This window comes from Patella vulgata, chromosome 3 (genome assembly GCF_932274485.2).
Source record: "Patella vulgata chromosome 3, xgPatVulg1.2, whole genome shotgun sequence".
In the NCBI taxonomy this organism is placed as follows: domain Eukaryota; kingdom Metazoa; phylum Mollusca; class Gastropoda; family Patellidae; genus Patella; species Patella vulgata.
Window position 1 is genome coordinate 90,409,117 of NC_065881.2, and position 16,070 is coordinate 90,425,186.

General features: G+C 38.3%; 1 protein-coding gene across 1 annotated transcript in view; it reads right to left on the reverse strand.

Annotated features, from left to right (window-relative positions):
* Positions 1-16,070, reverse strand: part of LOC126816841 (G-protein coupled receptor dmsr-1) — a 100,048-nt gene that overhangs the window by 78,967 nt on the left and 5,011 nt on the right. The window contains exon 2 of the mRNA XM_050543606.2: positions 2,962-3,013. The gene's annotated coding sequence lies outside the window, so the exon portion shown is untranslated. The remainder of the gene's footprint in view (positions 1-2,961; positions 3,014-16,070) is intronic.

The following is a 16,070-nucleotide window of genomic DNA, read 5'->3' on the forward strand; positions in this document are numbered from 1 at the left end:
AATAATGTTTGTACTAGCTTCGTAGGAATTATTTATGGCTTGTGTCCATTTGTCCCGAATCTTTTAACAACAGTAGACGACGATAAACTCAGACGGATGGATGAATGAAATTAGGGCAATGTTATTTGTAAGGATGTTAAAAGTGGATGAAAGCGACGCAACATGATGACTTTATCTTCCAGTCTGAATACTAGTGTGAATATTTATATCTTATTTTACACATGATGGCACGCGCTGATAGCACGCGCTTTACGTTCTTATAATTACTAGAATAATTAAGAGATATTTGTTAAAGTAAGAGAATTCTGTGGAAAGAAAACGTAATGTGTTAGTTGCTATTACATCGAACAATGTTATTACCACTATATTGCAATCTAAGATAAACAGTTCAAATATTTAATTTATTGAGCCGCCGTGGCCCAGTGCACAAGACGTTGGCTCGCCAGTCTGGAGGTCTCGGGTTTATTTCTGGTATTGGCCTAGAAAGTTCACAGTGTTTTTTTGTTTTTTTTGCGGGACGAAGGATCTGTCATGGGACAATGTATAGCCTAGTCGTTGTGAAGGGACGAAAAAACCGAGACCCCGTGTATACATTGGCATTCACGTAAAAAAAAACCTTGACAGTTAGAATTCGATATAAGAACGGGGAAGATGTGTCGCTATCCGGGTACATCTTCCCTCATATCATACTGTATGGCATAAACCCGTCTTCATTAGCGGCGATCACGGTGGCTAAGTGGATAAGACGCTGGCTCGCTAGCCTGGAGGTCGGGTGTTCGATCCCTGCATTGGCCGAGAAAGTTCATCCAGATTTTTCGGCGTGGTTCCCCCTTGTCAGTGATACAGGAAGGATGGATTGACAATGACAGCTGTCTAGTCGTTCGGTTGGGATGAAATACTGAGGCCCCGTGTACACATTAGCGTGCACGTAAAATATCCCTTGACAGTTGGAATTCGATATAAGAGTATGGCGTATGCCCGTCTTCATTAGCCCAGTTCGGAGCAAAATATTAATACAGAATGCGAAAAAGCTCAACTTTCTACACCAACAGCCGTGCAGCGACACCGTCGCCTACTCTTATTTCAAATTTCAATGTTAGGGTGGGAAGACGCGCTAGATGAGCTGGTAATCGCGATATGGCCTATAATAATGGTTGGGTGGGAGGCGCTCTAGATAATTATGTCCTATAATATAGGGTGGGAGGAACTCTAGATAACCTCGATATGTCCTATAATGATTGGGTGGGAGGAGCTCTAGATAACCTATATGTCCTATAATAGTTGGGTAGGAGGAGCTCTAGATGACCTATATGTCCTATAATGGTTGGGTGGGAGGCGCTCTAGATGACCTATATGTCATATAATGGTTGGGTGGGAGGAGCTCTAGATGACCTATATGTCCTATAATGGTTGGGTGGGAGGAACTCTAGATGACCTATATGTCCTATAATGGTTGGGTGGGAGGAGCTCTAGATGACCTATATGTCCTATAATGGTTGGGTGGGAGGAGCTCTAGATGACCCATATGTCCTATAAATGGTTGGGTGGGAGGAACTCTAGATGACCCATATGTTCTATAATGGTTTGGTGGGAGGAACTCTAGATGACCTATATGTCCTATAATGGTTGGGTGGGAGGCGCTCTAGATGACCTATATGTCCTATAATGGTTGGGTGGGAGGAGCTCTGGATGACATACATGTCCTATAATGGTTGGGTGGGAGGCGCTCTAGATAACCTATATGTCCTATAATGGTTGGGTGGGGGGAGCTCTAGATGACCTATATGTTCTATAATAGTTGGGTGTGAGGAGCTCTAGATGACCTCGACATGTCCTATAATATTGGAAATCTATTTAAAACCAACCGTTGAGTGTATGTGGGCGATACAATGATTGTTAAGCTGTAGATTAGCCTAGTTAAGATGGCGGCGTATATAATCCATATTTCCTTGTATTAATTGAAATAACATCCTGCTCTATTAACATCGTCTTATATAACATCACCATAGTAACACCCCCCCCCCTCTCTCTCTCTTCCTCTCAAGTTTAGTTACTGTAGTTTATTTTACCCAACTGTATATTAAAGTAAATATAAAACAATAAAGATTATGATAAATGTATATTTTATCATATCTCACAAGCTGTTTCCTTCAATAAACGATGTTTAGTTTTATTGTCACGTTTAATAAAATAAACTAGACAGGCGGGTGCGATTCTACGAATATCTAGCAAACACCAGAGAAGGGTTGCCAGGTAACGAACTATACGTCCTCAGCAGCAAAGTCGTCCGACAAGTTCATAAACTAAGATGTGATTAATTAGATATAAAAAAATTAAAACAAGGGGCTACATATATTTAAGGAATATCACGTATGGCCACATCCCGTATTGTGACATCACTAATTGCGATATTGTGTATTGAGGAAGTACACATTAAGCACCAACTAACAAGCACGTTCATTGATTCCACTCGGCCACCTTTACGTGAGTATACTGTCGTTACTTTTCCATCCATTTTCTTTAAATAAAGTGATTATTTGCCCTCTGACGTATTGAGAAAGCGCGTGACGACAGCGCATTCCTTGTGAACTGGCTGGCTAAATGGGTAAGGCGCTGACTCGCTCCTAAGAGATAGGATGGGACGAAAACCCGAGGAGGCGTCGACACATTGGAATGCATGTAAACGAAGACTTGACAGTTTGATTTAAATAAAGCGTAGATCGCTCATACCACACAGAACGGCGTATCCCAGTCGTCAATAGTTCTGCTGAAGCAGAAATTTAGAACGTTAAGCCCCATTTCATTTCTTTAATATCTAATGAAAAATCTCCCGCCACGCTATCACGCCACCATTTAACAGGTTTGGTTTTTATTATTATGTCTGTCTCTAGCTTGGGGTTAACGTCCTCCTCCATAGGGGATTATAAATTATAAAATATTTATAAATACATGAAATCTTACCTGAACAGTACGTGAAGTATTCTACTTGATGTGCCTATCGAGCCATCACAATCTACAAAATACAAAGTTGAACTTCATAAAAACTTTATTATAGACAATAATCTCATTACCTACGAGCTAAAAATAACACCAAAGGCAATAGCAGTAGAAAATGGTATTTTTTTAAATGCAATGAGGCGTATAATAGCTTGAAGGTGAAAATAGCTATTAGAAAGTTGGCAAACAGTTTTACCTGAAATGAAAACTTTTTTTTTTTTTTTTAGGAATACGAGAAAAAACAGTTGTTAACAAAATATAACTCATCTTTCATTGTTTAACAAAAAACTTAAAAGATAAGCTGCGTTTACACTTGGCCGCGGTAAGCGTACTGTACTCGGAATCGTTCCAATTCTCGATAAAATTCATTAATTACACATGTTACATAATTAAATAATAACCGTTGTCGAAACACGTCGCAGAAATGATTATTTCAGAAAATTTACTTTTAACACATGAGCGGAAATCCGTAATATGAACCGTTGTGAGACTGGATAGCGTTTGCAGTATGGAAATGTAACCGCGAACCCCTGACGTCACTGGTTGAGATTGACGCGGTTCTCAGTACTACAAAGTTATCTTTGATCCGTTTGCACTACAAAAACAGTAACCGTTCCGTTCTCGGCTTTGTTCCTGTAGATGTATGTAGGAACAACGGATGATCCGGATACTGGTCACTGAATTAACCGTTCCTTTCTATGCACCTTTCTTAGCACGTTTAATGTGAAATGGAATGAAATAAAATGGGGTTTAACGTCCTACTGTTCCAAACATCATTTAGCTCTATCTATCGCCCTATATGACATGTAGAACGAAGGCCGATTGGCATCTCAAGAAACACAAATGAAATGAAATGGGGTTTAACATCCTACTGTTCTGCTCCTACTGGGCTAATGAAGACGGGTATATTGTCTTACAGTGTGCTATGAGGGAAATTTTGCCCGGACAGCGGCGCTACGGCCTACTCTTATATCGAATCCCAACTGCCAAGGGATTTTTACGTGCATGCCAGTGTGTATAGACGTCGTTTTCGTCCCATCCGAAGGACTAGACAGCTGCCCGGGCGTTTAATGTAAACGGGGCTTAAGACGGTAATGAAGATATAAAGAAGATGTAATAAGACTGGTGTCGACAGACTGAGTGTGTATACAGGACGTCTTTTTCGTCCCATCCAAAGGACTAGACAACTGTCAGGAATTTTATTGTAAACGGGGTTTAAGACAGTAACGAAGATATAAAGAAGCTGTAATAAGATTGATGTCGACAGAGTGAGATGTATTATACATTGTATATCATCACGCTACTTCTCCGACAAAAATAATTCTTGTCAATATACACTGCAGTTCGTTTCTTGTCTAAACTTTTTCATATGCAAACATTTTAATGAAATATTTGTCTTGGTGGGTATTGGTTGAGATTTCCCGTATGGTGTGAGTTGGGTGAAGGTTGAAGGTGGTGGGGGTTCGGAAAGAACGATAAACCGAGAATGACCCATGTACTTGTTATCCCGGTCCGTGAATCAAAGTAGGACGTTAAACCCCATTTCATTTTATTTTGTTAGCGTGTAAGTAAACTAGCCGTGTGGAGTTGTAATTCGGTGAAAAGTAGTCCGAATACAATTTGACTCATGACGTAATGCATGATGTATGTTGGTCTTATTAGAGAAAAGCAGGCCGTTAGAAACCCATTGTATTTGATTTGCATGAATATTTGCCGGTAGCAACATAACAGCGTGATTTAACTGCCTTCTTTCAAGTTAAAGGTTGGTTTTCGTGCTGTAGCCTTTAGATATTATCTTGCTCTTATGTATAAAATGTTGTTTAACGTTCTACTGTACTGGACAAGGAGTAGGGTCGGGTCGCCTGTCCAACCTCGTGGGTTTTCTCCGAGTCCTCCGGTTTCCTCCCACTGCTAAAGACCCCTAAGCGCAAGCGAATTATGTAAATAAAATTAAACCATATGTTAGTCCCGAAATGACCTAGTTTGTGTGGAGTGGACGTTAAACCCCATCTCTCTCTCTCTCTCTCTCTCTCTCTCTCCCTCTCCCTACTGTACTGCCCCGACTAGATGAATGAAGACGGCCATACAGTGGACGTTAAACCCCATTTCTCTCTCTCTCTCTCTCTCTCTCTCCCTACTGTACTGCCCCGACTAGATGAATGAAGACGGCCATACAGTGGACGTTAAACCCCATTTCTCTCTCTCTCTCTCTCTCCCTACTGTACTGCCCCGACTAGATGAATGAAGACGGCCATACAGTATGCTATGATTGGAATCGTCCCGTTTACACATTGGCGTGCACGTAAAAGAACCCTTGACAGTTGGAATTAGAAATAAAAGTTACAAAATATCCCTACTAGCACACTACAAGACGTATTGGTAGAAAATAGGCACGTTAACGCGATTTTATGTCACGTGATAGCTATAAATAGTTTAAACTTTAAATCAAAGTAATTTTGCATATTACCCTATACCAACATAAAGACTGCCACTTGAAGTACTAACAATCGAGACTTCCTTTATTACCCTGACAACCAAGACTATTTTGGCTGTTTCTTGTCAACCCCTCAAACATCCTAACTGGATCAGAATAAATTGATTTGACTGAAATTTACAATATATCCTGTTTTGCATAATCTATGTTAAAACTATTTTAGTGAGAACGGCCAGATTTTTATCTAAATCTTGCATAATGTATCTTTTATACAGATGAAATGAAATGAAATGGGGTTTATAACGTCCTACTGTTCTGCTCCGGCTGGGCGAATGAAGACCAGCATACGCCATACAGTGTGGGATGAGGGAAATTTTACCCGGGCAGCGGCACTATGGCCTACTCTTATATCGAATTCCAACTGCCAAGAGGTCTTTTACATGCAAGCCAATGTATACAAGGGACCTCAATGTTACGTCCCATCCGAACAACTAGACAGCTGTCCTTGCTAGGCTCCGTCCTGCACCACTTCACACATTAACATACATTTGCACATATATTAACCGTGTATTTACTAAAAACTATCTATATACATTTTTTTATCTGTTTTGGACACGGTAAGATTTATCAAAACATTTACGTTAATTTAACCATAAAACTTTAGCGTTATTGGAATTTTTACACACATTATACTATGATCAAAGGAATGTTTAGTTTTATGTAATATTTTTATAACTGACATTATCCTTTTATCCTGTCATAACATATTGTGTGTTATCGATTACATGCGATATTCCCTCGATGGAAGCGGTCGTTAAATAAACGTATTTTACTTACACCTGACGAACAGCAGGTGTAAAATTATAACACTTATATCAGAGAGAAATAAACAAGAAAGGTATCAAATCAGGTGAATACATCACAGGTGAAACAGGTACAATAAAAGTATCAAATCAAGTGAATGGATCAGAGGTCAGACTGGTACAATAAAAGTACCAAATCATTTGAATAAACAATAAAATTACTACAATTTGACCCATATTTAACCGATGTCGTTATTTGATGTAAAGTAATGAACCATTTGTACAACTTAGATGGTATGGTTAATTTCACAGAATCGTAAGTGACGAATAGTTTATAATCTGATAAATATACAGAGTATCAAATCTTCGTCTTCTGATGTCTCAAATACAAACACAGAATCGGAAGTGACGAATGTCTGAGATACAAACAACACATTTAGAGACTTTTGCAAAGCGTAAATTCCTGGTCCGCATCGCGTATCAGTATGGATTGTGCATGTGACGTCATCAATGTGTGTGTATTTCTCATACGTGATACGGCACACGGATACGGCAGCACGTATCGAACAGATGTGATTTTAACCATGATAAAGACTGGAATGTAATCATTATTTTTGATGTTTTTTTCTCGGAATTTTCATACTTTTCCTGTCTATCTGTCTGCACGTTGGTTGATCTACGTGCTAAATTTAGGGCGGGGAGGGGGGGGGGCGTTGCCTTGCAAATCTGTAAATGATTTTATTCTATGGTAAAGGGTATAAACTTTTTGAAATGATACACGAGTGAAACCAAATTTTTTTTTAATAGCTCAGCGACGGAGGAGCGACTTCGCTCCCTCTTGGAAATTGTAGGCTAAACACTCTGTCATCATGCTGTAATAGAACTAAGCTCAGCTCAGCGACGCATACGTACGCGACACGAAAATCTGCCAAAACTCTAAAACTATATTGACGCAGCGTATGACGTATACGATACGGATACGTGATACGGATGGGAAAAATTCCGTTTGCCAAAAGTCTCTAATGTTACTAAATACACGTGTTAGTCTTCATTCGTCTAGTGGTTCAGGATGGACCAAAAACCGAGGAGCTGTGTACATGCTGGTGTGCACGTTAAAGACGAAGAGTAGGACGTTATACCTATTTCATTCCTCCGCCATCCTAAAACTAAACATAGACTTATGCACAAAGTGTATGTATCCTATGTTTAAATGAAATGAAACAAAGTTTAACAGAATGGGTTAATGCAGTGGGCTTTGATGGAAGTTTTGCCCGGACAGCGTCACTATGGCCTACGGGGGGGGGGGGATGGCCGAATGGTTAGCACGCGCGCGCTGTATCATACGGTCTGTCATTGAGTCAACTGGCGGGGTTTCGATTCCCCAGTTGTACGTGACAAGGATAAGGTCCCCTGTCCAACCTCGTGGGTTTTCTCCGGGTCCCCCGGCTTCCTCCCACTGCTAAAGACCCCTACGCGCAAGCGAATTATTAAAATAAAAATAAACCATATGTTAGTCCCGAAATGACCTAGTTTGTGTCGAGTGGACGTTAAATCCCATTTCTCTCATTCTCTCTCGCTATGGTCTACTCTTATGTCGAATTCCAACTGGCAAAATGTTCTTTTACTTGCACGCAAACGATGAGTCGACAAAATCCAGTACGAACCTCTAAGTCCGCGAATCAACGTCCTACTAACTGAACGACCGCGGCTCCCATGTTTTAATGATCAACTTTGTTGATATAGTGAATAACATGAATTTCAGTGAATACAACTCACAATATAATCACAGACGTCATATATTACATATGTGAAATACCTAGCTATGATATATTGATATTTGATGACGTGTAGACTTGGTAAATACTTAGAAAAAATTATCGTTAACGAGTGAATTATCATTTACTAATTCTGACTCGATCTGAGCATCGTGTTACAGTTTCACAAAGGTTGAATCAGTTGCAACTTCGATGTCGTGTTCTATGGAGAAAACAAAAATGATTTAAAAATAGAAAATACTTTTAGTTCCAAATTTTGAAATAACATTGTTCATTTGAGTCATGTGGGTAAGACGCTGGCTCGCTAGCCTGGAGGTCGGGTGTTCGATCCCTGCATTGGCCAAGAAGTTCATCCAGATTTTCCGACGTGGTTTCCCCATGTCAGTGCAGGACGGAGGGCGTGACAAGAGCAGCTGTCTAGTCATTCGGATGAGACGAAAGACCGAGGTCCCGTGTTTAAATTGGCGTGCGTGTAAAAGATCCCTTGGCAGTTGGAATTCGATATAAGAGCAGGTCATAGTGCCGCTGTCCGGGCAAAATTTCCCTCATAGCACTCTGTATGGCGTATGCCCGTCTTCATTAGCCCAGTTTAGGAGCAGAACAGTAGGACGTTAAACCCCATTTCATTTTAATTTGAATTCATTTGAGTCACGTGGCTTTTTATTTATGGAATTTAAAGTGGGTTGTCCTGATTAAATTGATTGTCCGCGGAACTCGAACTTGTGATCTATTGTGTATTTTATGTTTCACGTACTCGAGATAACGCCACAACCGACTTTTTACAAGGGACCTATTTCCTAATTGCCTAGAATTGATTTATTTGGTTGTTTTCATTCTGTGTTCACCGTGTTTATTGGGCAACCGTCTAGAGAGCTTCTTCAACATTCGTTTAGAGGGCTTGTTTGAGAGTTTTCTAGAGAGCTAGTTCAACAACACAGCTGTTTTTTTATTAGTTTACGTTGTTCATTTAATGTTGTATTTCTTGTTTATTTACATATTTGTCTTCTTTACTTTATTAAATTGTGTCTTGTGTATGTCTACTGTATAGCATGTTTAACATTTTACCTGAACAAATACCAAGGTTAGGGACCCATTTATTTGTAATTAAAGCATTTGATGCCTATCCAAAGCAAGTACCGGACCGAACTGTGGAACCCGTTCCTTGTACAGGTAACTCGAATACAGTTTACTGTGAAACATTGATTTTATTTCTTGAAATAGGCATACTTGTCACTTTTATCAACAAACTAATACTTGTTATGCATGTATAACTCGATACCATACGATATAACCATACCATAATAACAATAACTCGATATTTGTAACCCTATATCAACAATAACTCGATATTTATAATCAACCTATATTAACAATAACTCAATATTTATAACCAAACTATATTAACAATAACTCGATATTTATAATCAAACTATATTAACAATAACTCCATATTTATAACCAAACTATATTAACAATAACTCGATATCTATGACCAAACCATATTAACAATAACTCGATATTTATAACCAACTTATATTAACAATAACTCGATATTTATAACCAAACTATATTAACAATAACTCGATATTTATAACCAACCTATATTAACAATAACTCGATATTTATAACCCTATATTAACAATAACTATACTATATTAACAATAACTCTTGATGTTAATCAAACATTCACTTCATCAAACATCGGGTTATTTTATACTTGTAAGTTATTGAAAATTCAGGGAACCGCTGTGGCTCAGCAAATAAGACGCTAGCTCATTAATTGGTTTAGGTGTTGATCGAGAAAGTTCTCTGGGAGTTTCTTCGAAATGTACTAGATTGTGTCAAGTGGGAATTAAAATGATTATTGGGCAAAGACACAAAGTGGTCAAATCTTGACCAATGGTATTCATTTAATCTGGTTCGTCGTTTTATTGGAGAGAGAGAGAGAGAGAGAGAGAGAGAGAGAGAGAGAGAGAGAGAGAATTGGGTTTAACGTCCACTCGACACAAACTAGGTCATTTCGGGACTAACATATGGTTTAATTTTATTTCAATAATTCACTTGCGCGTAGGGGTCTTTAGCAGTGGGAGGAAACCGGAGGGCCCGGAGAAAACCCACCAGATTGGACAGGCGACCCTACTCCTTGTCGCGTACAAGGTTTTATTGGACTGGATCACAACACAATCTAATTCATAATTCTATAATAATTAATACTCTCTCTCTCTCTCCCTCTCTCTCTCTCTCTCTCTCTTTATTCTCACCAGCGGAGTCCCCCCTCTCTCCCCTCTCTGTGTCTATCTTTCTCTCCCTCTCTCTTTATTCTCATCAGCGGAGTTCCCCTCTCTCTCTCTCTCTCTCTCCCTCTCTCTCTCTCTCTATTCTCACCAGCGGAGTCCCCCCTCTCTCCCCTCCCCTCTCTGTGTCTATCTTTCTCTCCGTCTCTCTCTTTTTATTCTCATCAGCGGAGTTCCCCTCTCTCTCTCTCTCTCTCTCTCTAGTCTAGTAGATACATTAACAAACCCGGGAGGCCATGAACACCAGTAAATACATTCAATTATTCACATGTATTGGTTGTTAATGAAGACTCAAAATATGAATATGAGAAACCCCAGTCGGTCTGTACACGTGTTTTTACCACGATGGCTGTCTCAAGTAATAACTAATCTGCCTGTCAATCAAGATGAATTAATCCACAGTTCAACATCAAACATGTGAATCAATATAATAAAGAGAGCCCTTCATCTAATCACAGGTCTGCGTCTATGGAGCGGGTTTCAAGACATAAATAGCTAATTTGTATGGAGCGAAATTCACGATATATTTATTTTCAAGTCTGAAACTAGTAATGGATATGCTAATATAATTACCTCAATGAAGGTAACTTTTTATTGACAGTTAATTAGTTATTTACACATGCGAAAATGCTAATTAATATTAAAGCAGACTGTAGTCTTTCACAAATGGGGGGAGGGGAGGGGGTCACAATCCCTGCATTGGCCGAGAAAGTTCATCCAGATTTTCCGGCGTGGTTCCCCCTTGTCAGTGACAGCTGTCTAGTCGTTCGGATGGGACGAAAGGACAGCTTCTAGTCCTTCGGATGAGACGAAAAAGCGAGGCCCCGTTTATATATTGCAGTGCACGTAAAAGATCCCCTGGCAGTTGGCATTCGATATAAGAGTAGAGGATAGTGCCGCTGTCCGGGCAAAATTTCCCTCATAGCACACTGAATGGCGTATGCCCGTCTTCATTAGCTCAGTATAGGAGCAGAACAGTAGGACGTTAAACCCCATTCCATTTCATTCCATTTCTTAAATGTGTAAAAACCTTCCGATACCATGAAAAACAAACCCTGTTGGAGTTGGACGAAAAGAAAGTATTGAACTGGTTTGATAACTAATTCGTTTGTTTCCTAATTCTAGAATGGGCACGGGGTATGTGGTGTTTAGAATGAGCAAGTGGTATGTAGTGTATGGGAATGAGCAAAGGGTATGCAACGCTCTAGTATGAGGAAATGGTATACCCTGTACTAACACAAGATGTGAATTATGATGCTTCGCTAATCTGTATTTGTGTATTACGTACTACACTAGAATGTCCTACATCCTTTTGTTATGGATTACATAATGATCGATGATGACAGTTTTATTAAATTAATAATCGACATAAAGAAAAATACAAATCGAAGACTTGTGTTAAAGATACTTTCCCACAAAATGTATTTATCGGGTGGTTATTTCCAATAAAAGTATGGCAATTTTGGTATATATGGACAGTAGAGACAACCAATCCTACTAGAAAAATACTGGATTCCTTGAAAAAAAAAACACCCATGGAGAGTGCAGAGGGTGTCACTAACTGGCAGCCTGACGATTAAGGGTTGTCGACTCGAGTGACGTCAAAGGTTACACGTGTAGATTATTTGAGCTCTTGGCGTTAGGGAATGTTTGATGTATATGTTGATAATCTTGAAGGTGAGTAAAAGACTGAAACGTACAACAGTTTCCAAGATAAAAACCACAGATGTGAGATATGATAAAATATACATTTATCATAATCTTTATTGTTTTATATTTACTTTAATATATAGCTTGGTAAAATAATTTACAGCAACCAAACTTGATAATAACGTAATGAGAGGGAGGGAGAGAGAGATAGAGAGAGAGGGAGAGAGAGAGAGAGAGAGAGAGACCCACTTTAAGTCTGTAATCGATATATGATCGGGTCAGATTCTATGTTCATTTAAGTATGTGATAAGATGAGATGGTGAAGGAAGAATAAGAGACGTTATAATGATCGTGAGAAAGGACCATCTTCTGGTAGTAACCAGTGATTTAAACAACAACACACGATGTACAGAACACATCATTTTAATTGATGCTTAACTGTAAAATTTCAAATTATTTCTTGTTGATTAGTAATGCTAGTATTGAAATTTATATTCCAGTAGTCTGAGTTGATGGGTTACCACGCACCCTAATATATTTTATACCGTATTTGCACTAATTAAGACTTTTTTCATTTATAAAACATGATTTACCTGGGTAAATTTTACAGGCACACAGGAAATATTGAGTCATTCCATGCCACTAATTTACAGGTAATTACAACCAATACAGACCTGCAATTGTAGTTCAAACTAGGCCTTGTAGTTATGATGATTTGCTATAATGTTCACTTTCTTTTCAAGTTCGGTTGTGTGACGGAATGGTTAACACATTTGTGTTGGATCAGAAATGAAATGACAGGGCTAATGAAGACGGGCATATGCCATACAGTGTGCTACGAGGGAAAATGTGCCCGTCGATACACAACGTTAAATAGGACGCCGGTTCATTTCATTTTATTTCACAGGCTTAAAATCTTCTTTAGTAAAAGTATCAACTTTCTGAAGTTGCGTTGCACCGTAACATAATAGCTATACATATGCGATATCGGTCGAAGATATCGTTTAATTTACCTATAACCGATTTGGGTATATTTAAAATTATCGTTAAAATGAGTGGCAAGGCTGTTCAAGAAATACCAAGAAATACCATGAAATATCAGACAATACCGACGTAGTAGACACTTCTGAATATAAAGACCAATATTAATCTGTGGTTAGCCTCATAGATACCAGGCCCAGGTAATTTTATGGTAGAAATATACCTGTCTTTATCAGCCCAGGTAATATTATGGTAGAATATACCTGTCTTCATCAGTCCAGTTAAACTCCAGTTCATTTTATTTCAATAAAACTTGCATTATCAATTAAATCACGTTCGCCGTGAAAAATTTTCATATGGTATACTTTTTGTGATAATAAAAATTAATTTATTTATAAATTCAGGTACACCTGTTATATTAGTCAGGTGCGTTACATCAGGTGTATTGACTCGTATAATATACTCATATCAGGTATATAAACTCACCTGTGTCATACGTTAATCAACAATTGAAATAAGGTTAAACTGTAACATCCTACTTTTTTGCTCTGACTGGGATATTGAAGAAGGGCATACATCATGCAGTGTGCTTGCTATTAGGGGAATTTTGTCTGGACAGCGACGCTACGGTCTATTCGAATTCAAATTTTTAAGCGTTGTTTTACATGCACACTATGTTTTATAGCTGTGGATAAAAACGAGAGGGGGGGGGGGGTCAATGAAACTTGCTATAAAATAGATGTTATAATTATCGCCCCAACCACCACCACTTACACCAATTGTTTCTCGATATTGAGTGTTGTAGGAATCTAACAGGATGGGGCTCAACGTCCACTCGACACAAACTGGGTCATTTCGGGACTCACTCATTGTTCAATTTTATTTCAATAATTCGCTTGCGCGTAGGGGTCTTTAGCAGCAGGGGGGGGGGTAAGTCTGGGGACTCGGAGAAAACCCACGAAGATGAACAGGCCACCCTACTCCTTGTCACGTACAACTGGGGAATCGAAACCAAGCCAGTTGACTCAATGACAGACCTTATGATACAATGCGGGGTTGGGTTGTCGAATAGTTTAAAGCGTGCGCATTAGATCATAAGGTCTATCATTGAGTCAAGTAGTGTCGGGTGGATTCCCCCGCTCGTACGTGAGAAGGCACAGGGTCGCCTGTCCATATGTTAATCCCAAAATTACCTAGTTTACGTCTCTCTACAACAAAGGTTGCTAAGTGGTATTTAGTATCGATCCAAATTAAAGAATAGAACTTTATTTTGCGTTCTGTTAAATGTAATTTTGTTGGCCTACATTGAAGCTTACCGACTGATCCGTAGTAATTTGTCGTTCGACCGAAAGATATAAAATAAAACTAGTTTAATGGGGCTTCATTATTAGCTTTTTATGTGCTGTCGTTAAATTTCTACCGTTGTTACGATATTAATCAAAGTCTCGATTGTCCATTTTTTAAATTAAAATTAATAACTGACGAAATCCGTTAAAATCACACCCACCCGATGATCTAGAGCGTTGATTATGGGCTTAGCATGGAAATAAATGTCTAATTAATGATTCATATAACATTTGAGGCCAAACCAAAGATCTGCAGAATTAACTAACTCATGTGTAAAAAGTGAAAATTTAGCCTGGTATGTTACTTGTATTAAAGATACATTATGTAGATAAAGAGCTAGTCATTCTTGCTATAATAGTTCGAAAATAGATAATGTAAAATGAATAATTTGAAAATTTCATTCAAATTGATCTATTGCGAGCGAAGATATTAGCTTTTGAAGGTTTGACAAGACATTTTCAATAATTTCAACCACCGTACTGGTTGTACGAAGCTAAGTCTCTCTCCTCCATTTTTAAATTAAATCAAAATATGGTTGAACCTTTCTAATCTATTTAATATCGGAGACATTCGAGGCCATCGAGAGTTGATTATGGCCTGGATAAGTAAATTAATGTCTAATTAAACATACATTATGCAAGAGCTAAATCTGTCTATTTCAGGTCTTTCTTTAGGCCTGAAATGCACAGGCACTTGAAGGGATTAAAATAAAACTTCTTACTACTGCTTGACTATATATTATAGTATATAAAAGGTATTTCAGCCGCCATCTTTGTTTTCACGTCTTCAAGGCATTACGTCTGCTAACATCTCACAATACTCACTAGTTCTAACACTACCCGTTGTTTTTATTGCCAACGAGACCTTATTTGATCATTATTCAGCTTCCGATGTAATTAAATTGGCCATTTAACAGCGTTATTAATTACAAATCAAACGTGAAGCGCTGTCACTTGCCGAAATTCATGTTCAACGGCCCGGAAATAAGTTGTGTTTGTATAGTGTATAGTGTATCTTGATTTTAGCAAAGCATTTGATCTCATTGATCATAAGCTTATTATTGAAAAACTACATCTTTATCGATTTGATAATAATTCACAAATTTTGATTGAATCATATCTTGACTCACGGAAGCAAAAAGTATGTTTAGGATCAATTACCTCCTCAATTACTACAATCAAATGCGGGGTTCCACAAGGTTCGATCCTGGGTCCTCTCCTATTCCTAATTTTTATAAATGATCTCCCACTCAATATTGAATCAAGTCAGATAGATTTGTTTGCTGATGACAGTACCCTGCATTGTTCACACAAAGATATTTTATCCATCGCCAAAAATCTCCAAAATGATCTCTATTTGGTTGCTAAATGGTGTGAAAACAATGGGATGGTAATCAATCCTTCGAAAACAAAATCAATGCTGATTTCAACAAAACACAAAAGAAATCAGAAAAACCTAACTTTATCACTCCATGGTGAGAAAATTGAGACGGTTACTACCGCAAAATTACTTGGAATTCAAATCTGTCTTTTGATATAAAGATGTGTAAAAATGTTGAAAATTTTAAGATGAAACTGAAAACTCATTTATTTTGCACACTGAAGGAACCATAATATTCAACTGATGACATACTTATTATTTTTAACTTGCAACTGCATTCTATTTTATTTTGTGTGTGATTATAGTGTTCTTCCTATATTCTACTTGTATAATGTATATGTTTTGTAGTTTGGGAGTGACTTATCAAACTTCCCACTTTAAAATGCTATTGCATTTCTATTGATTTTAA